Source organism: Phyllostomus hastatus, unplaced genomic scaffold, assembly GCF_019186645.2.
Source record: "Phyllostomus hastatus isolate PE091 unplaced genomic scaffold, TTU_PhHast_1.1 phas_scaffold_93, whole genome shotgun sequence".
NCBI classification, from domain to species: Eukaryota; Metazoa; Chordata; class Mammalia; order Chiroptera; family Phyllostomidae; genus Phyllostomus; species Phyllostomus hastatus.
The window spans coordinates 413,918-432,559 of record NW_025334042.1 but is presented as its reverse complement, the minus strand read 5'-3'; positions in this window follow the sequence as shown (position 1 = coordinate 432,559).

The window sequence follows — 18,642 nt, the reverse complement described above, 5'->3', positions numbered from 1 at the left end:
ATGAAGATTCATTGAATAATACATTTCTGTATATACACAATTCAAAACAGCACAGTAGTTTTCCCTTTTCCTTAAGGATTTGTTCCAGGTGGATGCCTGAAACTGTGGATAGTACTGAATCCTATATATATTATGTTTTTCTTTCTACATGCATATGTACCTTTTGGCTTAAAGGGGGCCCTTTACAGCTTTTCTTTGACATATCTGAATTGCCAGTATCACTACTCTTGTGCCTTGGGGACATTATTAAGTAAAATAAGGGTTACTTGAATAACCACTGTGATACAATGACAGTTGATCTGATAAGGAAGTTGGCTATTAAGTGACTAATAAGCAGATAACATAGGAAGGGTGGAAATGCTGGAAAAAGAAACAATTTATGCACTAGATGGTGTGAGATTTCATCACCCTACTCAGAACAGTTTGCAATTTGAACTTAGTAATTATTTATTTCTGGAAATTTCCATTCAATATGTTTTTGAAACGCAGTTGACCATGGGTAACTGAAACAGTGGAAAGTGAAATTATGGATAAAGAAGACTATTGTATTATCTTTCTGAACTTCAACTATTCACACCTTTAAAATAAAGAAAATCATTTAAAGTTAATCTTAGGGAGTCTTGATTTTATTTGAAAAGGCCTTTTAATTTCTTTTCTAATTTTCTTATACTCATAAATATTTAAAAAAATATCAGTTTTCCAATGGACTCTTGGGTTCAAATAAAAATATATTGGAGACCCCAAATGAATATCTATGACTATTGATCTTTAATACCCAATATTTGTTTAATGTATTTCTTGTTAAGAACATTGTAATTCTTGAATAAAATTTAAGATACTTATATATTATAGTGTGTCACCATGAAAAAGAACTAACTATCAGGAAATGATTGAGTTTTCACAAACATCAATGTTTTATTGTTGAAAATAAGGACTTAGAAAAGGAAGTGTGGCCAAGAGAGAGGGGAGGTCTAATACTGCAAGGATTTGCAAATGTGCAGAAGTACATATTTGTTCATTAAAAACATGTGAACATGACTGGCTTAAAGTTTCATTTACTTAAAAATTTCCTAATCTGACATGTCCTTTAATCCTCCCAAATACTAGGATTCATGTATAATCACATTAGAGACCTACAAAAGGAAAAGAAGATTATTTTATTATTACATATAATTTAGGAAAGACAACCTTGGAAAAAGCTGTAAAATTAAAGTGCAAAGGCTGTTGGCATTTATTTCTCCCATAATTCCTTAAAATTTTGAAAACTTTGCATTCTATTTTTATAAAATGAGTTTAGTATTTTAACATTTCCAACAATAACAATGAGCAATCTAATGTGACTTCCATTTAAGAGAAAGAATTTCTTTGTTTTATTCACTTTATTACTATAAAACATGAAAAAGAAATGAAAGGAGTGATCCTTGATTAGATCTTAGATTGGGAAAAAAACCCTCAACAAGCCATTTTTAAGGCAATGGAAAAAAAATTGAATGGAGGCTTTGTATGACATGACTTTATTATACCAACATTAAACTTTTTTGTGTGATGGAACGGTGGTAATATAGAAAAATGTCCTTGTTTTTAGAAGATACCTGGTGAAATATTTAGAGTTGAAGTATCATGATATCTGCAACATACTTTCAAATGATGCAGCATTTTTTTAAAAAATGCACATTGAGCCCTGACTCGTATGGTTCAGTGAATTGAGCGCCAGCCTGTGAACCAAAGGGTTGCCAGTTTGGTTCCCATTCAGGGCACATGCCTGGGTTGTAAGCTAGGTTCCCTGGTGGGGGGCACTAGAGCACACAAGAGACAACCACATGTTGATATTTCTTCCCCTCTTTTACTCCCTCCTTTTTCTCTCTCTAAAAATAAACAAATAAATAAAATCTTTAAAAAATGCACATTGATATAGACAGATAGATGATAGATAGGTAGATAGATTGAGTATTGGTATATTTAAGTAAGCCTGTTCCTAACTCCGCATGGCCTGGAGCAAAAATGCAAATGGAAGCTTGCATATCACATGTCTACATATTTAAAGTTATAAGGCAAAACAACAAAAGACTAGTACATGTTTTATCCTTTTAATTTGACTAATATCATCTTTTTCTATGTGTATATTTTTATTTTTTTATTTTTTATTTTTAAGTATATTTTATTGATTATGCTATTACAGTTGTCCCATTGTTTTCTCCCCTTTATTCCCCTCCACCCTGTACCCCCTCCCACCATCATTTCCTCAACTTAGTTCATGTCCCTGTGTTGTACATATAAGTTCTCTGTACATTCCAAGTACTATTCTTAACCTCCCCCTGACTATATGTTACCTACCATTTGTGCTTCTTATTACCTGTACCTTTTCCCCCATTCTCCACCCTCACACTCCCAGCTGATAACCCTCTATGTGATCTCCATTTCTGTTTTTCTGTTCCTGTTCTAATTGTTTGTTAAGTTTGTTTTTGTTTTTAGGCTCAATGATTGATAGTCACGAGTTTGTTTTCATTTGACTGTTCTTATTTTTTATCTTCTTTTTCTTAGATAAATCCCTTTAACATTTCATATAATAATGGCTTGGTGATGAACTTCTTTAACTTGACCTTATCTCGGAAGCACTTTATCTGCCCTTCCATTCTAAATGAAAGCTTTGCTGGATAGAGTAATCTTGTGTGTAGGTCCTTGCCTTTCATTACTTTGAATACGTCATTCTAGCCCCTTCATGCCTGAAAATTTTCTTTTGAGAAATCAGCTGATAGTCTTATGGGAAATGCTTTGTAGATAACAACTGTCTTCTTTTTACTTGCTGCTTTTAAGATTCTCTCCTAATTTTTTATCTTGGGTAATGTTAATTATTATGTGTCTTGATGTGTTCTTCCATGGGTCCAACTTCTTAGTTACTCTACGCTTTCTGGACTTCCTGGAAGCCTATTTCCTTTGCCAGGAAATAGATCCCCAGATTTGGGAAGTTCTCCTTCATTGTTTTCAAATGAGTTTTCAATTTCTTGTTCTTCCTCTTCTCCTTCTGGTACCCCTATGATTCAGGTGTTGGGACATTTAAAGTTGTCTCAGAGGTTCCTAAACCTCTCCTCATTTTTTTTGAATTCTTGTTTCTTCATTCTGTTCTGGTTGAATGTTTATTTCTTCCATCTGTTCCAAATCATTTACTTGAGTTCCAGTTTCCTTCTCTTCACTGTTAATTCCCTATACATATTCCTTTATTTCACTTTTCATAGCCTTCACTTTTTCCTCTATTTTGCAACTGTATTCAACCATTTCCATGAGCATCCTGATTACTAGTGTTTTGAACTCTGCATCTGATAGGTCAGCTATCTCTCTGTCACTTAGTTGTTTTTCTGGAGTTTTGCTGTCTTCTTTCATTTGGGCCATATTTCTTTGTCTCAGCATACTTGTTACATTGTAAGGGGCAGAGCCTTAGGTATTCACCAGGGTAGGGCAATCCACATTGCTGCACTGTGGCACTCTATGTGGGGGAGGGGTCAGAGAGGGAACAGTGCCACTTGCTCAGTACTCACCCTGCTTTCAGTCACTTCCCCCACTATCCACAAACAAATTGGGCCCTTCTGGTGTTGATTCCTGGGTGGGTGGGTTTGTGTATATTCTGGGACCCTGTGGGTCTCTCCAAGGAACTGTCCTATGAGGCTGGGAGTGTCTCCTGCCATGACAACCCCCACTGGTTTTTACTGCTGCGTTTTGAGGCTTTCTTTTTCTGTGCTGGAACCCTGGGTTGTATGGTCTGTCTCACTTCCCAGTTGTTCCTCCTGGCTTACCCACACGTGAATATGGGACTACGTGGTCTGCCAGCCACTGCTTCACTTGACTGGTCTGCAAGCCATCATCTTGCCATATGTCCTCTCTGCCCTCACTGTGTATCACCACCCCTCCTACCAGTCTGGATGAATGTTTCTTCTTTAACTCCTTGGTTGTTGGACTTCCATACAGTTCGATTTTCTGGCAATTCTGGTTGTTTTTTGTTTTTAAATTTGTTGTAGTCCTTCTTTTGGTTCTCCAAGGGAGCAAAGCGTATCTACCTACATCTCCATCTTGGCCAGAAGTTATCTGTGACCAATATTATCTTTATAATAACCTAGAAGCTAAGTCCAAATTTAGAATTCACAAACTCTGGACTGCTGGTCAAGATGGAGGCACAGGTAAACATGGCTTACCTCCTTGCACAACCATATCAAAAATTACAACTAAGCTGCAAAACAACTATTAACCAGAATCATAAGAAAATTTAGCTGTATGGAAGTCTGACAACCAAGGAATTAAAGAAGTAACTTTCATGCAGATGGGTAGGAAGGGCAGAGACATGGAACAGGTAGTCTCATACCCATGTTTAGGGGATAAAAATCAGGAGGGATATCGGAAGAGCGAGGGACCCCAGCCACACACCAGGCTTCCTAGCCCAAGGTTCCAATTGCAGGAAGATAAGTCCTCATAATTTCTGGCTATAAAAACCAGTGGGGAACAAGTGGTGGAAGAAACTGTAGGATTCTCAGGTGTCTCCTCTTAAAGGGTCTGAAACAGACTTAGGACTTACACAGACTTACTCCCTCTGGGCTCCAGCCCTGGGGAAACAGCTTGAAAAGCACTAGTGGCATCCAGGGAGGAACTGAAGTGCCTGGCAGCAGGGCAAGTTCCAAGAGACAGCTCCCTCTTGGACAAAACTCCAGTGGCCAGGCAGCAGCCATTGTCCTTTATCTAAGCCCTCACTCACACAAAGCCACAGAATAGTGACACCATATCTGAGACTGACACCATATCATTGACCTGGTTCACATGGGTTGTCCCACCCTGGCAATTACTTAGGTTCTACCCCATCAAGCTTATGAGTGTGCTTTTCTATGTTATGCCATGCTACTAAGACAGGGAGTCAAAGCAGCTCTATCTAATACATAGAAACAAACATAAGGAGGCTGCCAAAATGAGGAGACAAAGAAACATGGCCCAAATGAAAAACAGAACAAAACTCCAGAAGAATAACTGAACAAAATGGAGATAAGCAATTTATCAGATGTAGAATTCGAAACAGTGGTTATAAGGATGCTCAAGGAATTCATTGGGTACTTCAACAGCATACAGAAGACCTAGGCAGAAATAAAGGTTATACTAAGCGAGATAAAGAAAAATTTACAAGGAATAAACAGTGGAGTGGATGAAGGCAAGAATCAAATCAATGATTTGGAACACAAGGAAAAAAATTCAATCAGAACAGCAAGAAGAAAGAATAAAAAAAATGAGGATAGGGTAAGGAGCCTCTGGGATAATTTCAGAGGTACCATCATTCAAATCATAGGGGTGCTAGAAGGGGAAAACAAAGAGCAAGAAATTAAAAACTTATTTGAAAAAATAATGAAAGAAAAACTTCCCTAATTTGGTGAAGGAAATAGACATACAAGTCCAGGAAGCACAGAAAGTCCCAAACAAGATGAACACAAAGGGGCCTACACCAAGACACATCATAATCAAAATTCCATAGCTTAAAGATAAAGAGGGCATCTTAAAAGCAGCAAGAGAAAAGCAGATAGTTACCTACAAAAGAGTTCTTATAAGACTGTCAGCTGATTTCTCAAAAGAGACTTTGCAGGCTAGAAGGGACTAGCAAAAGGTATTCAAAGTGATGAAAAGCAAGGACCTACAATTTAGATTACACTACTTAGCAAAGCTATCACTTAGAATCAAAGGCTAGATCAATTGCTTCACAGACAAGGTAAAGCTAAAGGAGTTCATCATCACCAAGCCATTATTATATGAAATGTTAAAGGTACTTATTTAATAAAAAGAAGATCAAAACTTTGAGCAACAAATGACAATAAATTTAGAACAATCAACAACTGAATCTAAAAGAACAAACTCAGCAAACAAGTAGAACAGAAATGGAATAACAGAAATGGAGATCATTTGGATGGTTATCAGTTGGGAAGGTGAAGGGGTAGAATGGGAGAAAAGGTGAAGGGGTTAAGAAGTACGAATTGGTAGTTACAGAATAGGCAGGGGGATGTCAAGAACAGTATAGGAAATGGAGAAGGAAAAGAATGTTTATGCATGACCCATGGACATGAACTAAGGTGGAGAGGGGATTTCCAGAGGGAATGAGGGGTGCTGGGTGGAGGAGGCAAAGGTGGAAAAATTGGAACAAGTCTAATAGCATAATCAATAAAGCACATTTTAAAAAAAGAATTCACAAACTCCTACAACTTTTATGCTTACAATATAGTAATGCAGGAAGAGCCAGCCCTGGCCCTCCTGGCCTGCAGTCAGCCCCCTTTCTTTCCCCACCCTAGGTCTTCTGCACCATCAGAGGCCTTAGGCACTTGTGTGTGAACACCTCAGTTCATGCATTCAAGCACCATCTGAAAGATAGCAGAATATGCCAGCCTCAGAATATGCCACTTTGGTGTAAGGATTATTGTGAGCTAAAGACAGTTGAGGAGTAGCAGATGTAATAAAAGCTCCCTGCCCTCTCTCTATTTGTCTAAGAGCAGAACATATATTTTCAAAGGTGTCAGTCCTTCCCCCTCTGCCAAGGACAGAAGTTAACCACCTGAGATAACTAGATCCTTTCTGCCTGGAGATGGCACCAGAGGAACCTACATAACAGGTTTTACTAACCAGTTATTCCCTACTATGAGTTTCCTATGGATTTGCCTTCCCATCATTTGCTGCCCCTAGAGATTTCAGGCTTCTTTTCCCTTTTATCTTGTGACTTCTGTAAACACTTATTGTTCCTTTGCTAAAATACTATATAAACTCAATTTGTACCTAAGTCTTTGAGTTACTCATTTTTCCCTGGATATTTCCAAAGCATATACGAAGTACACATGTTAATAAACTTCTGTTGGTTTTTCTCTTATCTGTTCGTCTTTTGTTATAGGAGGCCGAGGGAAGAACTCAGAAAGATAGAGGGAAATTGTGTTTTCCTCCCCTACACATGCATACCACAGCTCCCCAGTCCCACAAACAGCTGTTTCTTGGCCACCTTCAGGCCAAGAGTGTTCACTGAGAATAAGGTCTAACCTCAGGAAGTGAGAACCTCCAAAAAGATTAAAGTGGCAGAAATTTCATGGTCTAGGATACCTAAAACATGGAATAAAAGTGATAGGCTCTGGGTGGGAGATGAGCTTACATGGGTGTGCCTCTTGGCCTAGAATACTCCTCCTCATGACTTAGGGAACAGCAAAGCGACCCTCCAGAGTGTGTGGCAGTGTTGGATCTAGGTGAAGGGATACAGATTTTCAATTTTTAACTTTAATATTTTGTCATGTTTCTTCCTACTTTTCTAAAAATGCATTGGAGATGATTTAAAAAAAAACCATTTTGTATCCTCTTCTTATTCCATATCATTCTAACAATTGCAGAAGAGGAAACATAATTTTCTCTTTACCCTTTGATTTTTTTTTAGCCAAGGTCCCCATAATAAAAGTTGGATTAATAAGACAAAAACAAATAAATTTATTAACTTGTACACCTCATGTATATATGGGAGATACTCAGGAAAACATGTGTACATCCAAGAGATGGCTTTAGGATTTCAGATTAAATACCATCTTAATAGAGAAAAGGGAGGGTGGAGGTAGGCCTCGTAGGGGACAGCAAATCATTTTTAGGAAATATGAATGGGTCCTTAGAAGAATAAATGGGAGTATGATTGTGACAAAGTCATCTCTGTGATAAGAGTCAATCTTCCCTGGTTGATTAAACTCTGGGGAGGGACTCTGTGACAATGGAGTTCTTTTGGAGGTTACGTCTTCAGGGAGACAAGGGGAGTTCAGAGAAAGCTGCTTCATGCATTTACTGTTTTTCAAGTGACTACAGCTTAAAATAATTAATACACAAAAATGACATATTTTGAAGTGGCATTCCTCAACTCCTACAATCATATTTTGGTGTGGCATATGCTGCTACCATCAACAATAATTATTTACTAATGATTAAAAGTTCCTTGAGAACAAACAAGCACAAAGTCTAATATGGACACATAGAATTTTGAAATTATAATTCTTTTTTTTAAATCTCCACATGAGGACATTTTTTTATTGCTTTCAGAGAAAAAGGAAAGGAGAGAGGGAGAAAAACATTCATGTGAGAGACATATTGATTAGTTGTCTCATACACACCCAGACCGGGGATGAACCCACCACCCAGGCATGTGCCCTGACCAAAAATTGAGCCCACAGCCTTTCGATTCAGAGGACAATGCTCCAACTGAGCCACACAGGCCAGGGCTGAAATTATAATATTTAATAGAAACCAATTGTCCTGGTTCTATATGCAGGGCTTCAGCCCAGTCTTGCAGGAAAAGTTAGATAAGATTTGAGAACTTAGAAGAGGAATAGGGAGAGCTCTTGTGGTGGATAATGCAGGTGAGAAGTAGTAGGAATACCTCTGATATACTTGGGGATATGACAAATCTGCTTGACCAGATTTGGGGAAATAAAGCCTCAAAACCTCTGACTGAAAATACCTGTGGGGGTTGAAGCATCAGGAGAAACTCCTAGCCTCACAGGAGAGTTCATTGGAGAGTTCAAATCTGCTTGACCAGATTTGTCATATCTGGCTATTACCTCTGAGGTGGAGCAGAGTTTTCCCATCCCAAAATACGCTTTTGGGGGAATATTGATTATTTCAAGATGGTTATTTTTAAGAAACAAAACTAAGAAAGAAACTTTGACCTTCTCCTAAACTGTGTAAAAGAATTTAGATAGAGGATCTTGTGGAAGGAAGCTATCATCATAAATAACAATAAATAGTTTAATGTGAACTAAGTGTGATAAACAGGGGGGAGCCTAGCAAAGTCTGTTTGTTAGACTACCCTGTGTGTCCCATTGCTTTTGGGTGGCCTGGCAAGAATATGTTTACCCAAGACTTCCAGCCAAGGTGGAGGCATAAGTAGATACATTTTGCCTCCTTATACAATCAAAAGAAGGACAACAACAAATTTAAAAACAAAATATAACCAGAACTGCCAGAAAATCAAATCGTAGGGAAGTCTGATAACCAAGGAGTTAAAGATGAAACAGTCTTCCAGACTGGTAGGAGGGGTGGAAACAGGCAGCCAAGGTGGAGAAGACCCATAGAAAGGCAGCGGCTGGAGGACTGGGGTGGGCAAGGTAGTGGCTGACAGACTGGGCAGTACCACATTTGTATGTGGATTACCTGGGATGAACAACTGGGGAGCTAAAGAGACTGCATAACCCAGGGTTACAGAGAGGGGAAATAAAGCCTCAAAAATTCTGACTGAAAATAACTGTGGGGGTTGAAGCGTCAGGAGAAACTCCTAGCCTCACAGGAGAGTTCACTGGGGAGACCCATAGGGTCCTAGAGCGTACACAAACGCACCCCACCCACCTCACCCACCCCAGAATCAACACCAGAAGGGCCCAATTTGCTTGTTGGTAGCGGAGGTAGTGACTGAAAGCCCACTGAGAGCTGAGCAAGTGGCATTTTTCCCTCTTTGACCCCTCCTGCACATAGAGCACCACAACAAAGTGAGGTGGGTTGTGCTGCCCTGGCGAATACCTAAGGCTCCACCTCATACTATGTAACAGGAGCACTGAAACAAAAAAAAATATGGCCAAAATTAAAGAACAGACCAAAGCTCCAGAAAAAATACAACTAAGCAATGAAGAGATAGCCAACCTATCAGATAGATGCACAGTTCAAAACACTGGTAATCAGGATGTTCACAGAAATGGTTGAATATGGTAAAAAAATAGAGGAAAATGTGAAAGCTATGAAAAGTGAAATAAAGGAAAATGTACAGGGAACTAACAGTGAAGGGAAGGAAACTAGGACTCAAATCAATGGTTGGGAACATAAGGAACAGGTAAACATTCAACTAGAACAGAATGGAGAAACAAGAATTCAAAAAAATGAAGAGAGGTTTAGGAACCTCCAGACAACTTTAAACCTTCCAACATCTGAATCATAGGGGTGCCAGAAGGAGAAGAGGAAGAGCAAGAAATTGAAAACTTACTTGAAAACATAATGAAGAAGAACTTCCCTAATCTGGCAAAGGAAATAGACGTCCAGGAAGTCCAGGAAGCTCAGAGAGTCCTAAAGAACCTGGACCCAAGGAAGCACTCACCAAAGCACGTCATGATTACATTAGCTAAGATGAAAGATAAGGAGAGAATCTTAAAAGCAACAATAGAAAAGGAGACAGTTACCTACAAAGGAGTTCCCAAAAGACTATCAGCTGATTTCTCAAAAGAAATGTTGCAGGCAAGAAGGGGCTGGAAAGAAGTATTTAAAGTCATGAAAGGCAAAAACCTACATCCTAGATTATTCTATCCAGCAAAGCTTTCATTTAGAATGGAAGGGCAGATAAAGCACTCCCCCAAAAAAGTCAAGTTAAAGGAGTCCATCATCACCAAGCCATTATTATATGAAATGTTAAAGGGACTTATCTAAGAAAAAGATCAGAAATACAAATAGTAAAATGACAACAAACTCACAATTATCAACAACAGAAACTAAAAAAAAACAAAACAAAAATGAACCAAACAAACAACTAGAACAGGAAGAGATTCACAGAAATGGAGACAACATGGAGGGTTATCAGTTGGTAGGGAGAGGAGGGAGATTGGGAGAAAGGTACAGGGAATAAGAGACTCAAATGGTAGGTATAAAATAGAAAGGGAGAGGTTAAGAATAGTACAGGGAATGGAGAAGCCAAAGAACTTATAAGTACAATCCATGGACATGAGCTAAGGTGGGGAAATGATGGTGGTAGGGGGGTACAGGGCAGAGGGGAATAAAGGGGAGGAAACAATGGGGTGACTGTAATAGCATAATCAGTAAAATACATTTTTTAAAAGAGAAAGAATTTGTTTACCCACTGATTGCTCCTTCTTATCTACCTGTGAGTTGCCTGCTTTCTCTCTGAAGTCTAAACTACTAGCCCCTTCTCCTTAGTTCTAGACAGCAAATAAGTCTCACCTGCCCAATTTGTCTTCCTGTCCCAGGTCCTTATGGAAACCCCTCCATGAACATACCTACTAAATTTGGTTATTGTCTTCTGTTAATTGCTCTCAGGTGAGTTTTATTATTAGCTTAGCCAGAAGAATTTAGAAGTGAATAAGGAAAATTATTTTATCTCTCCCATACCTCCTTCAGTATGAGATAAGAAAATGAAAATGAACTATCTTCATTCTTGTAATGAGGAGCCCTTGAATTTATGGAAATTGCTTCCTAGTGGTTTCTTTGCATTTTTTTTAAATGGTGAATTTCTTACAAAGAAGGTCCAAATTACTGATTTTAGTTTAAATTCACACTGTTATTTTTATAGTTGGAGCGGAGGGTAACTGTGAGCTGTTCACTAAAATTTCCAGAACACGTCAGGCTTTAAAGGATTTATATTTCAAACCTTCTGACTTCACTTTTTTTTTGCATTGATTTAAGATATTGACTGAACTTATAATCAAGTGGAATGTCAGTCAGAGTTGGAAAATACTCAGTTGCTGTCATGCTAAATAAAGGTTTTAACCTGAGGAGGCAGAGATTAAAAAGATGACTTTAGATTAAAGGATAGGGGTTCATGAGAGTTTCTCTGAAAAAAAAAAAGAAAGAAAGGAAAAAGCTTCAAACTACCAAAAACCAGGTTAGCCTTGAAGATGACTCATTGGAAATGATTTTAGCTAGAGTGACTATCAATTAGGATAGTTGCCAGTGTTTGCTCCCCCTGAGCAAGAAGGTTGAAACTGACTTCAGATGCTGTCATTGATACACACATGGGAATCTGCCAAAGAATCTTTGAGGAGCAGAGACACATGGGTACAGAAGACCTCAACCCAAATTCTCAAAATATTAGGAGAGTACATAAATAGGATTACTAACAGATACTATTTATGCTTCTTAGAGTCAAAATTAATTCTGAAATTGCTTTTTTTCTGTTGCTTTAGGAAAAAAGCAAAAATGATAGAGATGCCAGAGATTTGTTATTGTAAATAAACCATTTACCATTGGTGAGATTGTCTGTCATTTACTCAGCAAGCACTCACAAAGCAGGAGTGCTAAGTACTGGAGATAAAAAGGTGAATGACCCAAATAGCGTGTAGCCTTGAGCAGAGGAAACAATGTTTTAGGAGTTGTGGCTGAGGCAGATGGAGGCAGGCAGGCAGCACAGAGAAGGCAGCAAGTCTGGGGAGGGTGGTCAGGGAAAGGTTTACAGAAAAGCCCCTGGGCTGTTTCTCGAAGGATGAATAAGAGTTTGCCAGTTTAAGCAATGCTTTCTTGAGAGGAAAAAGTTTACCAAAGCATATCAGAGCATTAAAACCTGTAACGACTTTCACATCGATTTAGTTAATTAGGTCATCTCATTGCAGAACATTTTTTTATTCCAAGCGTTTCCCTTCTCTTTTACTTTTCTTTATGTTTTAGAGGTGTGTTTGTGGGGAGTCTGGGAGGGGTGAAGCAGACAGCACCCGGGATGACATTTTCTGAGTCTGTTCTGTGAACCTAGTTCATATAAGACATCCCTGGAAGAACCATGTGAATGAGATCATGGTCATTAGAAAAAGAGCATTTTAAAACTTTGGTCTTTCTTAAAGGAAAAAATAACCCTATTCTTTTCTTCACATAGTTAACTTTTGATTATTCAGGGAATTAGGGATGAAAATTAGGATGAGCACATCAGGAAAAATAGGGAAAAGGAGAAAAAAGGAAACAACGGTCAAGTTATTTTTTTTAAATTGGAGTAAAATGAAAGAGTTAAAATCAAGTATATCGGTTTCTGTGCTGATGTGGACTGAATTTGCCCATTAAAATCAGAAACTGAGTGCTTGAACTTAAAAACAAGAATTGCCCTAAATGCTGTTTTAGGAAACACTTGAAAGATAATGACAGAAAGGAAATAGGATAGTAACGGAAATTCAGAGTTATCTCAAAAGTCACATTTGCTCACAACTTTAACATAGTTTCTACATCAGACTTCATGCCTCGAATGAAGTCATTTTGTTACTGGACAGGGTCTGGCCATGTGTGAGTCTGCACATGGCCAGCTGTAGTGTGTGGGTCTTTGACTTCCTGTAGAAGAGATTTCACAGTGAGTCCAGGTGACTGTGAGGGTGCATTTATTAGAGCTGGGGACAGTGAGACAAGGGAGGGCTTAGTACGGAAGAAGCCACAGGAGAGCCTAGGCTGGGCTGCCTTGGCTCACTGGGAGGTCAGAGAACAGGGGGCTTTGGGGACAGGGTCAAGGGCCCGGGACAAACTGCCAGCTGCCCATTGCTTTGGAGCTTAGGAGATGTGTGCCTCGAGTGGAGGAAGAAGGGAAAGAACTAGGGGAAGAAGAAGGGAAAGGGAATGGCAGAGGCTGCTCCCCAGAGGGAGAGCTTGTGCTGGACCCTTTGTCTTGAGGCTTTTCTCTCTCTCTTGCAGGCGGGAACCTTAGGGGAGGTCTCAGGAGAGGGTCTCAGCAGAATAACTGTCAGTTCTCCAGGTGCTCTTTCAGGGTCATGGTCTTCTCTGATTTGTCAGTGGCAGGGCAGGGGCTCTTTAGTCGTTGCAGTTGGTTCAGGTGTCATCCATCTGATTTTGCCACTTTTCTGGGCTTGGAGCTGAAACACAGCTGAGGCCCAGATGTTATCTCCAGAGAGGTGACCTGCATCTGACCGTACGTGGCTCAGCCATTTCATTCAGCTATTTGTCTCAGTTTCCCTATTCCACTTGCCAAAGAATTTTTCTAGCTTCTTACTTTTCTGTCTCAATTACAGTCAAACTGGCAGCTTTAAGTATCACTAATATACACCTACAGTGCAATTCTCTGGTGGAAATATAAAGAATATGTCTGAAAGTCAGTTATGCCCATCAGTGTCCTGTCAGGAAAGTGGAAATTGCATGCGGTTCTTCACCAGAGAAAGTTAATGTGTGAAGTTGGCTACAAAAGTGTTGGGGTGAGGGGGTAAGGAGTGGAAGGAGATCAGTGAGGTGACACAGAGATGTAAGTGCAGGAAACAGCTACCACTTCTAGGTCAGGGAGAACGAAAGGAAAGTTGGGGTTATCAGAATCTAGAAGTTTGCCAAAGAGGTCATGGCCCTGGGGTTCAGACCTCTGAAAGGCGGGTGCTGCCCAGCTGCTGCTGACACCGCAGAAGCAGTTTAAATGTGGCTGGTTCTGGTGGTGTCAGGAAGAAGTTGAGGTTGTTACCCACTGACCCTGCTGGAATGAAGGGCTACTGCTGGACTAATGCTGACAGCAGCAGCACTCTCCTGCCCTTTTCTAATGTCCTTTGTTGGCAGAACCCAACAGGAAGCCAGCTGATAAAGAAGGGTGGCTTTGGAGCTGAGCGGTAATAGGTCGGTTACCGGCATCATCTACCCCCTTTGACTAGTCAGCATTCACACATGAGAAAACACACACACAGACACAGTATATGTTTGAACATCCATACCTAACACTTTCTGCTTCTGCCTGACAAGACTCAAATATCTTTGGTACAAATGAAGGTGCTCTAACACTCCCCCAAAATGTAAAAGCACAAAGTCCTGAGAGTCATGATACCCATTTATGGCAGATGATCATAGTATCCATCTCCGGATGATGTTAACTGAACTAGTTCACTTATATTCTGATCTAATATTAGACAACCTAAAGTTTATAGTATAAAAGTAACCAATAAGGGGAAAGGAGGAGGGATAAAAAAGAGAAAGAAAATATGCAGAACTGCCTTGGTTTTCACTTCTGTATCTGCTCAAGATCCATATTTGATATTTATAAATTCCTTATTCCACTATGTGTTCCATATTTTTACTTACTTTCAAAACTCTGAATCTTAACTGTCCTCTCCCTTTTTTTTAAATTATAAAAGTTTATACATTTAATAAATCAAAATGATACTAGCCATGGTGGCTGATCTGTGTCCTCAGATGGTTCTTCTTTTTTTTATCTTTTTCTATTTTTTAAAGATTTTATTTATTTATTTATTAGAGAGGGGAAGGGAAGGAGAAAGAAAGAGAGAGAGAAACATCAATGTGCGGTTGCTGGGGGCCTTGGCCTGCAACCCAGGCATGTGCCCTGACTGGGAATCGAACCTGCGACACTTTGGTTCCCAGCCTGTGCTCAATCCACTGAGCTAGCCAGCCAGGGCTATTATTTTTCTATTTTTTTTAAATTTATTTTAATCATTGTTCATGTACATTTTTCTGTCCTTTACTCCCATTCCAGCCCACCTACCCATCCCTCCCACCTCCCTCCCATTTCCACTGCTCCCCCCCAGTTTTTGACCATGTGTCCTTTATATTTGTTCCTGTAAACCCTTCTCATTCTCCCCTGAAATTCCCCTGAAACTCCCTCTCCTCTCCCCTCTGGTCACTGTCAGCCTGTCCTCTATTTCAGTGTCTTTGACTATATTTTGCTTGTTTCTTTGTTTTGTTGTACTGTCCTTTCTTTATTGCTGCTGTTTTCTGTTAACTTTTTCTATTGGGCCAGTTTCTAAAGGGCGCCCCCAGGGGCCCCCCAGGGTTCCACACACAGTTCTCTCTACCCCACCGCACAGCACAGCGGCAACCCGCTTTCCCCCTGGTAATCAGGATCCATTACCCACCCACTTTCGTAACCTCTTCTATGCCTGTTAATCTAAGACTCTTGAAAACTTAATCAGCTGCTAATCGAGAATTAAATGTCTCAAATTTTACTCTATTTATAAGCTAACAAGTTAGCCCACTATAGTTTTGGGCATACCAGAAAACACTAGTCTTCTGAACCAGACACAAAGGACTGTTTATTATTCACAGCAATAGCATTAGCCAGAGGGCCAGCATTTTTCACCTGTTCCCCAAACTCCAGTTCCCACAGAGCGACATGCCGAAGGCCAGATGATACATGAGCCCACAGAAGGTTTTGTTACAGGAGACAAACACTAGAATTAAGCAGTAGTTGAATTTTTTATAATGAGCACTGAGCATATCTTTGCTTCAGACAGAGACATCTTTATTTCATAAAGTTATAAGAAAATGTGATGCTTGCTCTGGAGGTAGAGATTATATCTTCCAAGGCTGTTCACTATATAAACAATCAGGAAGAGATGGTATAGAACAAAGGGCAGTCAAAACGTAACTTTCAATACCTGCAGAAGCTGAAAAATTCTTGGAGAATTGTCTCCCATGCTTCTTCATGTCACATTACAAAAGATATAGGTAGTCGACGTGCCCCAGGGAAATTCACTCTGTTCATTACTGTAGGTTATTGTTAACCCTAATGGTTTCCTGGTAAAGAAAATGGACCACATGGAACCTCAGGGTTTCCTTTTATCTACAGAAGGTACCTCTAAATCTTATAACCCTGAAAGTTGGCCAAGTAGCCTCCGTGACATCATTCCCTCAAAATTGTAAGTGTGGCAAATAGGACCATTGGAATGGGAAAATGTCTAACCCAAGTGGTCTGAATATTTGTGTCCCCTCAAGATTCACACACTGAAATCCTAAACCCCAAGGTGACTGTAATAGATGAGGCCTTTGGGAGGGGATTAGGTCATGAGGCTGGAGCCTCATGGTTGGGACTAGTGCCCTTATAAAAGAGACTCCAGAGAACTAGCTTCTCCTTCCACGTGAGGTTACTGCATGTCCTCATGAGACACCAAATCTACCAGTGACTTGATATTGGACTTTCAGACTCCAGAACTGTGAGAAATAAATATTTGTTGTTTATAAGCCACCCAGTTTATGGTGTTTTGTTATAGCTGCCTGAATGGACTAAGACATCAGCAAAGAAAAGAAAGGAAAGAAATGGACTTGGGCCTTTCTTTTTTATAGCCCAGAGCAGAGTTGATTTAAGCCATTTCAGATCATTCTCTAGAAGTCAACAATTACAACCTTTTAAGACATGGACACGAGCACTATATCCTCCCAGGAGAAGGCATCTGTGATGCCTGCACTACTTTCTCTGAATTTCAGATGACAGAAAACAGCTTCCATCAACCCAAATAAAGAAGAGAAGTCACTTTATAGAAGGGTAAAGTCTTCTTTTCTAAGTCAGTTTTTACCTTATGGGCAAAGAACACTCACCAGAAATGGGGCTTCTCTAATTTTGCTGAAAGAACCTCTGGAAAGATAATACAGAGCTGGGACTGTCAGAGTATCACCACCAATGTGTGCGTCATCTAGGGCAGGGTATTCACTCATCATGGTTGATCGGTGTCCCTGGAGAGCCCTGTGCTGGAAGTCATAACAAGATTACCTGACTTTGTCCCTGTGTTATCAGTCAACCCTGTGGTTGATGAAATTACATAAAATAACCAACCATGGCTGGTGTGGCTCAATGGATTGAGTACTGGCCTGCAAACTGAAAGGTAACCAGTTTGATCACCTGTCAGGGCACATGCCTGGGCTGTGGGCCAGGTCCCCTTTTGGGGGTGTGCAAGAGGCAGCCAATTGATGTTTCTCTCACACATTGATGTTTCCCTCCCACTCTTTCTCCCTTCCTTCCTCTCTCTCTAAAAATAGCTAAATAAAATCTTTTTAAAAATCAGATAAGCCTTTGGTGCAATGACGATGACCAAAAGGAGTGAAATAAAATAAAGCCAGCATAAAGAACTCCTATTAAATCTAGAAAAGTTGTAAATTTAGGATACTGTCATTAAATATCAGGATTTATAATTTACAACAAAACACTGGAGAGAACTGAATACTTTTACTTGGCCTTTTCTCTCATTTAAGCTTATTGCCTGGCCTCTGTAGGCACTGTGTATGGGACCCTGATCTGGCTGACAGACCCTACCCCACCTGATACTTGGGTTCCTGTATAACATTTTCGATCTATCCATAGTCACAACAATTCCCTCCCTGAGGCAGCCAACTCCATGTTTAGTCAGCTCTGAACATGATGAAGTTCTTAATATTGAACTGAAATGTGTCTTTGTATGGTCTCTACTAATCCTAGTGCTATTCCTGGAGGCACAAACCATGCAGAACATTAACAAATACCAAATAATGCAATAATTTTTGCAAAGTATTGCAAAAGTATTACATACCCCAGAGCCTGGCATGTAATAGGCACTCAATAATTATTCATTTCTTTCCCTGCTTTATCTTTTCATTTAACCACTATTTCTTCTAACAACACAGAACATAGAATGTCTACTATGTGCAAGACACTGCACTGGGACCTAAAAATAAAAAGATGAATAAAACGCAGTCCCAAATCCTGAAACTAACTGGTAGGCTGAGACTGATCAATGTGTATTCCGTTACAACGCTGGGTTAGAAATATGTACCAGACCCCCAAACTAGAGCTGGACATTCTACTTTATTTTTGTGGGGAACTAGGATGGTTCAGGTGTGTAGCTTGAAAATCTTTTATCTAGGACTTAAAGGCTGGTGTATACTTTGAGAGCAGAATTACATCACTCGTGGCTCAGTGAGAATGTGTAGTTAATTTGGCTTGGTATTGTGGGGTTAAGGACCTAAAGAGTCAGCATCAGTTGGAGCCTGCCTTCACTAATACTTTCATTTTAAAATTTTAGAGATGTGAAAAACTCTGAGACAATAGTCAGCACAGTGAGCTGTAGGAACAAAGAAAAAGAACCTCTGGCCCATTTTTTGGTTATTGACACATAACATGAAAGACAGTTTCAAGGGCAGAGAGGCAGCAGCGCAGGGAGACGTGACAACTCCCTGCCCAGA